Here is an 11,761-nt window from a genome sequence, read left to right as displayed (position 1 = left end):
TCAATATTACACTTTAGCTGCTGGTTCATCATTCAGTTCTGACTCCCACGCAAAGAGAGCACCTCAAGTCATGTGTGGAAAATGAATTCAATTAAGGTGACAGTCAAAATGATGTTTTCTTGAGGGGGGAAATTTTGGCATTCACATAGAGTGCTAATTTTAATGTCTTATCACTTGTCGCCAGAATACAGAATCAGTTAAGAGTTGGTGTCTGAGACCTTTGGCTGTTAGCATTAAATACTGATTTATTCCTTTTGACCTCTCCTAAGCACTTATTCAGAGTTCAGTAATCTTGGATGTTGAAGCTTTTGCCCCAACCTCACTCAGACACAACTGATTCAGCTGAACGATATTGGAATTCAGGTGTTTTTAATTTGTGCTGAGAGGAAAAGAAAAAAATCTGCAGCAGGAGGTGGAATCTGTTCCCGGGGTCGAAACAAAAACAGCTGGTTCATTACAGTTTCCTCTCACTGAGGGACTTTGTGGCTGTCATGTGGTCAAAGTGATTTTTTTGTTGTTGTTGTTGTTGTTCTTTGTCCTTTGTGTGTTGCTGTGAAAGAGCAGTGGCAATTACCAGCTCCATGTACTACGCTGTTTACTCACAGTGCTGGTGCACAGGGCAGAAACATATAAGAGGTATGTGCCTCTTACACAGTGTACAGCTATTTCAAGCAACAGTTTCCATCATCATCTTACAGTTCCATGCTGGAGCCTGGGTTTTGTTAAATTTCGCTCCAGTAATATGACCTCGACAACATAGGGAGAGAAACAGTGAGAGAGTTCAATAAACTCATCCATGTTCATTTTGATCCTCTCAACTTCAAATACTTTCCACCAAATTGAAAATGCCTCTGAGGTTCAGATTAATATACCTCCTATTAAAAGAATATACATAAATCTGGCATTTAGTTTCCACGAAAGCAGTCAGTGTAGATCCTGTTCAGTTAGCATCCATTCAGCCGGATTAGAACAGGCTGCAGACGATGGCATTTGTCATTGCTAGCTTATTATAAATCATAGGATTTGCTGAGTTTTGTTGAGTTGAATTCCTAACGGGGTCCCATCAGTGGGAGGGTGTAACCTGTCTCCGCTCTTTGGCAGGAACTCATCTGAAAGCAGGAGCGACATGGGGAGGAGACAAATAGAGAAGACAAAAAACAGAGAGAGGAAATTGTTTGGTCCACTGATCCGCAGCCAAGGGAATAAACTGTTTTAATACAATAAATAAGAGAGACGGCAGCAGGAGAGGGGGAGGGAGGAGGAGGAGGGGTGGTGAAAGAAGGAGAGAGTGTGAAACGAACGAAGACAAACCTCTCATTTATCTTCAGCTCAGATATGTGACTCAGTCTCTCTAGACAGCAATGGGAGGGGGGTGGGGGTTGGGGGGGCAGTGCTGTCACACGTCTTTGTGTGCACTTAATGATGTTTGCTTTTTATGTGTTTTTTTATTGTATATGATCAAAGTTGTGCTTAGATGAGAGTGAAAAAAAAATCTGTTTGATCATGTCCTTATCCTTCGTCCGTGCATGCGTGTCTCATTAAGTTGACACGTTATGGTGTGTTTCTGATTATGTGTGAACAGAAGGATGTCTACAATTACAGGTTTTGTAAAGGCAATGTTTAAAGAACTAAGATACATAACACCTGCCAATTCGGATTGTTGACTTGACAGGCTGTAATATATTTAATTTACCATTGCTGGACTGACTCAGTCTTGGTTTTACTCATAGGGAGATTCTGTTTCATCAATGCTCAGTGCCCTCGCTGGCTGCAGCCTGTATGACCGTGTCCTAAAAGCCATAAATATTCATAAGAACGAGCGGTAAACTGTAAAAACTGTATGATCACTATGGTGATTTGCCCAGGACAAGTCCAACAAATGTGCTGTGCCACTCTGAGAAAGTTTATGAAGAGTTGTGTGTAATTTACGCCAAACCCCAAACCTAGACACTCATTCAATTCAGCAATAAATGATTGTCATGTTGCTTTTGCATAAAGTCCCTTGGATTTTCTTTTTTTTTTCACATAAAACCCAGTTTACATAAAGCCTTGTTCTTTTCATAGAGCATGGTGTGATGTGATATAAGCGTCACTCTGGACTGATACACTGTCACTGAGATGAGTGTATAGCACTTCAGCTAAACATAACCATAAGCAGATAAAGCATGGTCTATACTGACACCAGTCACCAGCGGCTCATCATAATTACACTTTGTGTGTGTGTGTGTGTGTGTGTGTGTGTGTGTGTGTTTTCATTTTGCTGCATGAGGCAATTGTTGGAATGATCAGTCAAACTGGTCTGTTTAATGTAATAATCATGACAGAGAGAGAGAGAGAGAGAGAGAGAGAGAGAGAGAGAGAGGGAGAGAGAGAGAGAGAGCTCATAAAAGTTCACTCTGTAGCTCCAGCAGGAAACGAACCCTGCAGATATTTGTTCTGTTGGAACTGTGTAATTCCAGCTGATACATTTATACATGTGAAGCATGGCTTTGTTTTGCTTCAGTAGCAGCCTCTCTCGGGGTAAATATCTCTCCTTTCTATCCTCTTTCCATCTTTTTGTCTTTCTCTCTCAGGGTTCTATGAGTGCGTGTGTATGTGTGTGTGTGTTTTGTATGAGAGTAAGAGAGTTGGTATGTGAGAGTGGTAGAGTGGCTCCATTCAAACCACAGAGTGAGATTAACAAGTTTACAGTCATTGAACAAACTTGATTGGGCATACATTGTAGAATACAGCATGGATCGACCTGTTTCAACAGTAGTTCAAACAGTAGTTCATAGCCACAGACACCCCCCCACCCTCACACACACACACACACACACACACACACACACACACACACACACACACACACACACATAGACACAAACTCTGTAGTAACTGTATGTTATAATCATAATTAATTTATATTATCAAAAAACCCAAAGTTAATCCCCCAGATTACGAAAGATGCATTCTGTATTCCTGTGTGAATTATCTGAACTGCTCCACATTGCATATATTTTTCACCAATCCTTTATTCTTTAGTATAATAAACAAATTCTCTCTCTCTCTCTCTCTCTCTCTCTCTCTCTCTCACACACACACACACACACACACACATACACTCTACTGTGCCTGAATGTATAAAAGGAAAGCCCGGCACAATTTATGGCCCAGGTTTGTGTTCACAGGACGGTAGCTCATTAGGTAAATGATATCACAGTATATGAAATCATTATGCATGCTGAAAGAGAGAGAGAGAGAGAGAGAGAGAGAGAGAGAGAGAGAGGATGTAACAGGAAGAGGAGAGAAAAAAGTAAAAAGTGGAGTAGGCAACTTAATGAAACACAATACCTTATTTCACTGTTTTACTTCATAGACTCCTTGTTTCACACTTCTTATAGACCATACAAAAATTCCTTTCCACGCATACAAAGCACATTTGTAACCACTGCTTCACAGTCTTAATTAATGGAGTTATTTTACACCATGATTAAGTGCATTGCTCCAGTTGCAGTGGACATAAAAAGTCTACACAGCTCTGTTAAAATGGCAGATTTTGTGATGTTAAAAAATGAAACCAAGATAAATCATGCCAGAACCTTTTTTACCTTTATTGTGAAATTGCAACCTATAAATTAAAGTGAAAAACAATAACAATTATTTTAGGGAAAAAAATAAAAAATAAAAAATGTACGATAACCTGTTTGCATAAGCGTGCACAACCTTTTAGAATTGTGAATGTGGCAGTATTCAGAATCAACCAATCATATTCAAGCTCGTGTTAAATACTAATTAGTGTATACCTGCCATCAGTTAAGGTGGCTGATTAACCCCAAATAAAGTACAGCTGTTCCTATAGGACTTTCCTGATGTCTTCTTGGTAACATCCAACTGGAAAAGCCATGGCCTGTAAAGAGCTTACAAAGCAGAAATGAGATCTCATTGTTGAAAAATATCAATCAGGAGAGATTCACAAAAAATTTTCCAAGGTATTGGATATACCACGGAACATTCTAAAGACAATAATCAACAAGTGGAGAAAATATGGCACAACAGTGACATTAGTAAGAACAGGACGTCCTCTTAAAATTTATGAGAAGACCGGGAGAACACTGGCCAGGGAGGCTGCCAAGAGGCCTACAGCAACATTGAACTGCAGCAATTTCTGGCAAGTACTGGTTGCTCCCTACATGTGACAGCAATTTCCCGAATTCGTCATCATTTGTCTGGGCTACGGGGTAGGATGGCAAGACAGAGGCCTTTTGTAACCAAAAAAAACCCATCCAAGCCCAGCTAAAGTTTGCAAAAAAAATACATCCAGTCTCCCAAAACCATTCGAAACAATGTGCTATGATCTGATGAGGCCAAAGTTGAAGTTTCTGGCCATAATATCAAAAGGTATGTTTGGCGTAAAAAAACAAACACCGCACATCACCAAAAGAACACCATCCCCACGGCGAAGCATGGAGGTGGAGACATCGTGCTTTGGGGCTGATTTTCTTCAACCGGAACTGGGGCTTTAATCAGGGTGGGGGGAATAATGAATAGCTCCAAATACCAGTCAATTTTGGGCCAAAACCTTTAGGCTTCTGCTGAAACACTTAAGGTGAAGAGAAATTTAACTTTCCAGCATGACAATGACCCTGAAGCAAACCTCCAAATCAACAAAGGAATGGCTTCACCAAAACAAGATCAAAGTTTTGGAATGGCCCAGCCAGAGTCCAGATCTAAATCCAGCCGAAAATCTGTGGGATGACCTGAAGAGAGCTGTGTGCAGGAGATGCTCAGCCAATTTGGCAGAGAGAGAACGCTTTTGCAAGGAAGAATGGCAAAACATTGCCAAGTCAAGAAGTGCCAAAGTAATTGACTCTTACCTAAAAAAATGGCCATACCGTGATAAAATCTAAAGGTGCTTCAACTAAGTATTAGTTTAGGGGTGTGCACGCTTATGCAAATAGGTTATCGTACATTTTTTATTTTTTATTTTTTTCCCTAAAATCATTCTTATTGTTTTTCACTTTAATTTATAGGTTGCAATCTCACAATAAAGGTAAAAAAGGTTATGACATGATTTATATTTGTTTAATTTTTTAACATCACAAAAACCTGCCATTTTTACAGGGATGTGTGGACTTTTTATATTCACTGTATTGATAAAAAGCTGCTGATTTTGAATCCTCTGTTAATTGCATTTACTCTGTTGAGTAGCAATTTCACAACAGCATTGAAAAATAAAAACACTCCGAGTTAATTTAGCTCTGGTGCAGCAAATAATAGATTCTACAAGAACTAACACATCTAATTATTTATCTTTGCCATATAAGAATTGAAGATCTGTTAAGAGACCATGTTTTGTTTCATCACATTTTGTTTCATCACTGTAAATAACATTAAAAAATGACCTAAAACTCAAAATAAATTCTAATTAGTCACAGATATCACTGTAATCCTTAAGGGAGTATATATTTTCATGCCTCAATTTCCATACACAGAAAACTCTCTGAACGTAAATTTATCAAATTGGCAAATTTGCTGTGTATCATTTTCATATCCTGAAGATGCAACTCACACTGGGCCCCTTCTTATACCCTAAAGACACAGCTCTCAGGGTGTTATGACAGAAAAAAAAGGCATTTACAGTAGAATACAAGAGTGGCATTCACTATGTGTGGTAGGAGATGCTTTAGATCTGTCTCTCTAGAGGAGTATTGGTGTATGGACTTATGGCCCTGTAAAAAAAAAAGACTGTTTTCAAGGCAAACAGCTTCCCCATCTCCAGACCAGTCCTCTCAGACACAGTAATATGGCTGAAAACTAACCCTCACAGACTGGGCACCTATTTGGCATCGGTTCTCTGTGGTTCTTACCTATGTGATAGGGTGAGTTGGATACAGATTTCCCCTAGGTCCTGTTCCAACTGCTGCTTCTCAGCCTAAATCAAGTTAGCATTAAATGCACCTGGCATTCCAAGAACGGCGTCTTGTAGCTGCTGAATAACTTGCAGAAATCAGAGGTTTGGCTCACGGTGGAATCTCCTTTCAGAAACTGCTATTGCATTTGTAGTGAGCTTTAACATACATACATCACTGATCTGAGCCCACATAAGCCCAGTCTGCTTTCTGTGAAGTGATTCATGGATGAGGGGCTGTAGTTGTTCTGATTAGGAGGAGAATGGAATTCCCCTAATACGGTAGATGTCTGTTAGGCAGGTTGCTTCACTCCCCTGGCTCAGTGAACGATGTTTGCATTCTATTCGACAAAGGACAAATTGTGTTTGGCAAGTGGCAAGAGGTCAAGAAGATTTGAGGTCTATGTGATATGCACTGTGTATCACACATGTGTTCTTTCTGTTGTGTGTTCTGTATGAAAAATGTACACGATGTGGTGTGTACTCTGTATGACATGTATACTCTGTGTAATGTGTATTTTATGTCCTGCACATACTCTCTGTGGTGTGTGTTCACTATCATACATGTACTCTGTGTAGTGTGTTTTTAATATACTGCATGTGCTCTATGTGGTGTGTGTTCTGTGTTTTTTATATACTGCAGGCATCATGGTGGCTCAGTAGCTCTGTTGCCTCACAGCAAGAAGGCCCTGGGTTCGGATCCAAGCCATCCCAGGTCCTTTCTGTGTGGAGTTTGCATGTTCTCCCCGTGTTTATGTGGGTTTCCAGTGTCTGCCAACTGCTCCTAGTGTGTGCTCACTGTTGTTAGGATGGGTTAAATGCAGAGGCTATATTTCACTGCTCACTTCTTACTGTGTGTGACAAAAAAAAGTACTTCTACATGTACTCAATGTGGTGTGTGTTCTGTATCACACATAATACTCCGTGTAGCATGTGTTTTATATACTGCATGTACACAGTGTGGTGTGTGTTCTGTATCACACATGTACTCTGTGTAGTGTGTGTTCTGTATCACACATGTACTCTGTGTAGTGTGTGTTTTATATACTGCATGTACTCAATGTGGTGTGTGTTCTGTATGACTTGAATTTCAGAGTGCTGTACATGTTAAGTGTGAAATATTCAATTCAACACACGCACTGTTTCTTATTATTTCTTGATTTAATCTTGCTAAAGGATATTTCCAAAAGCAATTTGGACTGCATGAAATATAATAATGTATCGTAATGTATAGTTATAATCAAAACAACAGTCAGCAGACATAACCTCGCAGTGAAGTTGTGCTATTCTTCCAGATGTGCAGTGAATATCCACGAAGCGTGATAAGAGAAATGGACAGCATGTTAAGCTGTAATTTTCTATGTTTTAGCATTCTCATAGACACACACACAAACACATGTAGATACACACACACACACGCGCACACACACGGATTTGCTTGGGGTGTTTTTTTTTTTCATTCTCTCTATAGGGGAACAGGGACAAGTGCTTCCTGGTTTGCCTTGAGAATGTCCTTTGCGTGCTTTGCATAACAATGATGTGAGACAGGTATAAATTCTGAGCTGAATTTGGAACGGATGCTTTCCCAATTGACCTATAGGGTGTAAAATTCATATAGTCTGAAATCTTTTATGAGTGCATTAATATTTTTCTCTTTCTCTCAATTTATTGCCAATTCTGCAAATGGTTTCAAGAAATGGAGTTATCCTCAGGGCTATGTTGTCAAGGGATTCCATCTCATATCTCTGGCTAAAACAAAATTTTAGCGAAAGCTTGATTTTATATATGTAATACATAACAAGACGTCACTCTCTAATTCCAATGAACAGCTAAACCGTATCACGACAATTCATTTTTCTCCAGGCAAAGAGATTAAATTGCATTTAAAAATTACTTTCCGCTATGTTAACCCCCAGGTTGAAAGGTATTGTAATCTTCTTTTTTTTGACAAGTTTTCATTGTTTTTCACTTTTAGTTGAGGGATTATTGGTTGGTTGATGTGAGGGTTGATCTTGCTGTAGGAAGAGAGATTGATCTCATTTCTCTAAGGCAAGTTAATGTGAAACAGTTTATGACAGATCTTACTGAGTTCACTAAAGACTGTATAGCTATGTTTAAGTACAAATAACTTTATAGTTTATAGTTTATAACTCCACTTATAGTTTGTCTGAACATAACATAACATAACAGCCCACTTTCAAATATAGAAGAACTCCCATGAAGCAAGGAAATTGTAAGTGAGAAATCAGGTGTCATTTTAGCTAGATGAACTGTATCTGAGCATATTTTCAAACATTTAAGTGTTGTAACATGCAAAAAAATAATAGTTGTTTTCTGAGTTATACAATTTGTGCCTACAAAAATATTATTAAAACAAAATAAAAGCAAAGATATGGAAGGATAGGGAAATATTTCAAAGACAGATTTTGAGATTCTGCACCAGTTTACCTATGGCAAGCTATCTCTTTAGATTATAGATTATGAGATTTTACACCAGTTTACCTATGGCAAGCTATCTCTTTAGATTATAGATTATGAGATTCTACACCAATTTACCTATAACAAGCTGACAAGCTATCACTTTTAAATACAGTGAAGTCTTCAATGCCAAGAACAATTTGTTTAGTGTTATCTTGATTAAAACTCGGAACTCTCTCAATTCAGTTTTTTAGTATTAACTTTTAATCATTTTCATTTATTTCCATCGTTGCATCAATTTTGAGCAGACGTTAACCAAAACTGTGGTAATGAATCCTATACTTGAAAAACCCCAGAAAGGCCACAACAGGGAAGAAAGGCTACTTATCAGTTCATCCTCAGTTAATTACTGATCAAAAAATGGTGAACTTGCAAGTCTGTCTCTGGAATGTATAGATGGACAGTTTGTTAAAAGATATAGGTGTTCCTTTGTTAAAGGAATAACTGGAATCCATACAGATTGGTAATTTGTCAAAAGTATTGAACAATGCTTGATTTCTCTTTTGTGCTTAAGATGCACTTTCCAAATGAAAAGACGTTCATCAAAAGCCGTCAGCCAGGGTGCCTTATAGACTCACACCTGTCGATAATTAATTTCAAACATGTCACCTGTTCACAAGCTCTGCATATACAATAACCTGGTCTTGTGTTTCGAGTGTAATTATGTGAGCATGGCTCGTAAAGCCAGGACAGTATCAGTGTGCCACTCAGGACTCTCAAGAACAAAGACACTATAGAGTTCACTCAGCCTCAACACCCCTGTAACTTTGGAGTGGTACAGTTACTCCTCTAAATCTGCATGAAACAGATACAGCTTTACTACAGTCTTTGGTTTATTGTTGGCCTGGTGGGGCACTCATCAGTGATGTCATGAATCTGCGAAGGTCCTTTTGACGGTTTTGAAAAAATTACCTTTTTTTTCCCATTGCTTCCCTGAAATGTTCCCAACGAGATTATCTTGACAGGTCAAATGTATTTCGAAATTATACATTTTGTTGACGCTTGCACTACGTCAACAAAACACCACATGGAAAATTCATAAATGAAACACTCAGGGTAATAACATACGCAAGTTCCTTTCCATGAAGCCTGTGTCATGACTTTGTTTGCCATGCCTCCGTTTGCGGTCCAGCTGATGAAGAGATTTAAATAGGCCTTTATCTACAGGGACAGATATAGGCTGTAAAAGAAGCAAACAACCTTCAGGGTGAAGTAATACTCAATATTTTTTTCATATGTGTGAAGTCATTACCTGAAATTTATTTATACAGGTGCATTCCCATGATTACATTTACCTGATGAAGACCAGACCTTGAAATATTACCACCTATGCTCAAAAAACCCAAAAACAAAGCTAAAATAAAGATGGAGTAAGCGGTGTTGGAAATTTGTGAGCCTTTGTGAACTGTTGACAGATATAAGCAAGCATTTTCAGTCTTCTACAGAGAAGTGTAAAATCTTTAGAGCCAGATTTCTGTAAGATTAGAGTCAATGGTGTTAACACTGTGATTAGACAGTAATGAATTTATGAATATGACTGAGGTATATGCTCTGTGAAGGACAGGGATTTGCCAGGTAAGATTATGAAAAACAGACAGTGGAAATGAATGCTTGGCACAGTGGCCTCTGGCTAAAGCAGTTGGATTCGGATTTCCAGAATGGAGAGGAAATTACTGCCCGTTGCCCTGTGAGGCTTTTCTCTGGGCAGCTCACAAAGTACCATGTGCTGATAACGCTCAACTGGATGCTCCCAGGATGCACCTGGCAGAGTGCTGATAAATAGCAGACTGAATTTCCCAGCATGCTGTGCGCCTGCAGATGGGTGCCACAGCAAATATTGACATTGATTTAGCCCTGCCACTTTTATTTAGCCTGTCAGATCTCTTCCCACATACTAACACTCCCTCACATCTCTGTCAGACACACGCGCGCACACACACACACACACACACACACTGTCCTGCTGGCTGCCCCAGATTAATCCTAGGAGATTGATTACAAAGTCTTTGTGAGCTGGTCAGTGAGAGAGTGGCCATACTTTCTTATCAAATCAATCAGCACATCCGGATTTGTCACAGAGAGTCCATCAAACTCGCTCACCTACCTTGATTGGGATCTTTTCCATCAGCTTCCTCTGCAGCTGTCCTGGAGCAATATAGCAGGAGTTAGTCTTCATTGATTACCTTTCAAAAGCCCTGCTCTATTGCTGACCTCTCCTTTCACTCGTCTCTAGATAGAAATGAAAACAGAGCATGTCTCTTTAAAGTATTGCGTGAGACATCTCTTCATGCAAATGGTCATGTTCAGGCGCAAGTTTTGATGTCGTTCATTTATTGGTTGTTTCCGCTTTCTCTCTCAGTGTTGACTGGACATGTGTGTCCTTGACACACTGAAACCAGGAGTGTAAGGAATGACTTCTAGGTTTCCTCTGATGTGTTCTGCTATCTGTGATATGTGCCATTTTCTCTGAAATTGGCCATCGCCTCTGATAGTACCCAGTACTTCTGATGTGGTCTTTTGTCTCTGATCACAATTTGAGCTTCTTTTGATATGCTCTACTGTCTGTGTTACTGTCTCTGATGTGTGTCACTGTCTCTGATCTGTGTTACTGTCTCTGATATGTGTCACTGTCTCTGATCTGTGTTACTGTCTCTGATATGTGATTCTGTCTCTGATCCGTGTTACAGTCTCTGATATGTGTCACTGTCTCTGATCTGTGTTACTGTCTCTGATATGTGATTCTGTCTCTGATCTGTGTTACTGTCTCTGATATGTGTTACAGTCTCTGATATGTGTCACTGTCTGTGATATGAGTCACTGTCTCCGATCTGTGTTACTGTCTCTGATGTGCTCCACTGTCTCTGATCTGTGTCACTGTCTCTGATCTGTGTTACTGTTTGTGATGTGTGTCACTGTCTCTGATATGTGTTACTATCTCTGATACTATGCATTGCCTCTGACATTGGGCACTGCCTCTGATGTGTTCTCCTGTCTCCAATCCTTCTTTGAGCTGTACAATTTCTTTTGTTGCATAACAAACATCAAGGAGACCACTGTTCACTCCTGTCTCCCCTCTTAGAGCAATCCATCAGACTGCAGGCGTCTCTGTAGTGATAACAAAGAGACGGATCCTGTCATCTCACTCACCTGAGGGGCACTTTGGGATAGTGCTGAAGCCAAACACCCCTTTTAGTAGTACTTACACATTTCACTCCTCACAGTGACTAATTTCTTCCCACCAGGGAAATTAGTTCCAGCTCAGTCCCTGATCATAATGACCAAATAAAGCCAATAACACAGATGTACGGGTTACTTCATGTTCTAATAGCCTAAGAATATTAACGTATGTAACATAATCTTATAAAACATGTATGGGGTAACATAATCTGTATG

The sequence above is a fragment of the Chanos chanos genome, chromosome 2 (genome assembly GCF_902362185.1).
Source record: "Chanos chanos chromosome 2, fChaCha1.1, whole genome shotgun sequence".
In the NCBI taxonomy this organism is placed as follows: Eukaryota; Metazoa; Chordata; class Actinopteri; order Gonorynchiformes; family Chanidae; genus Chanos; species Chanos chanos.
The sequence above is the reverse complement of the archived record's forward strand: the minus strand, read 5'-3'. Positions refer to the sequence as shown.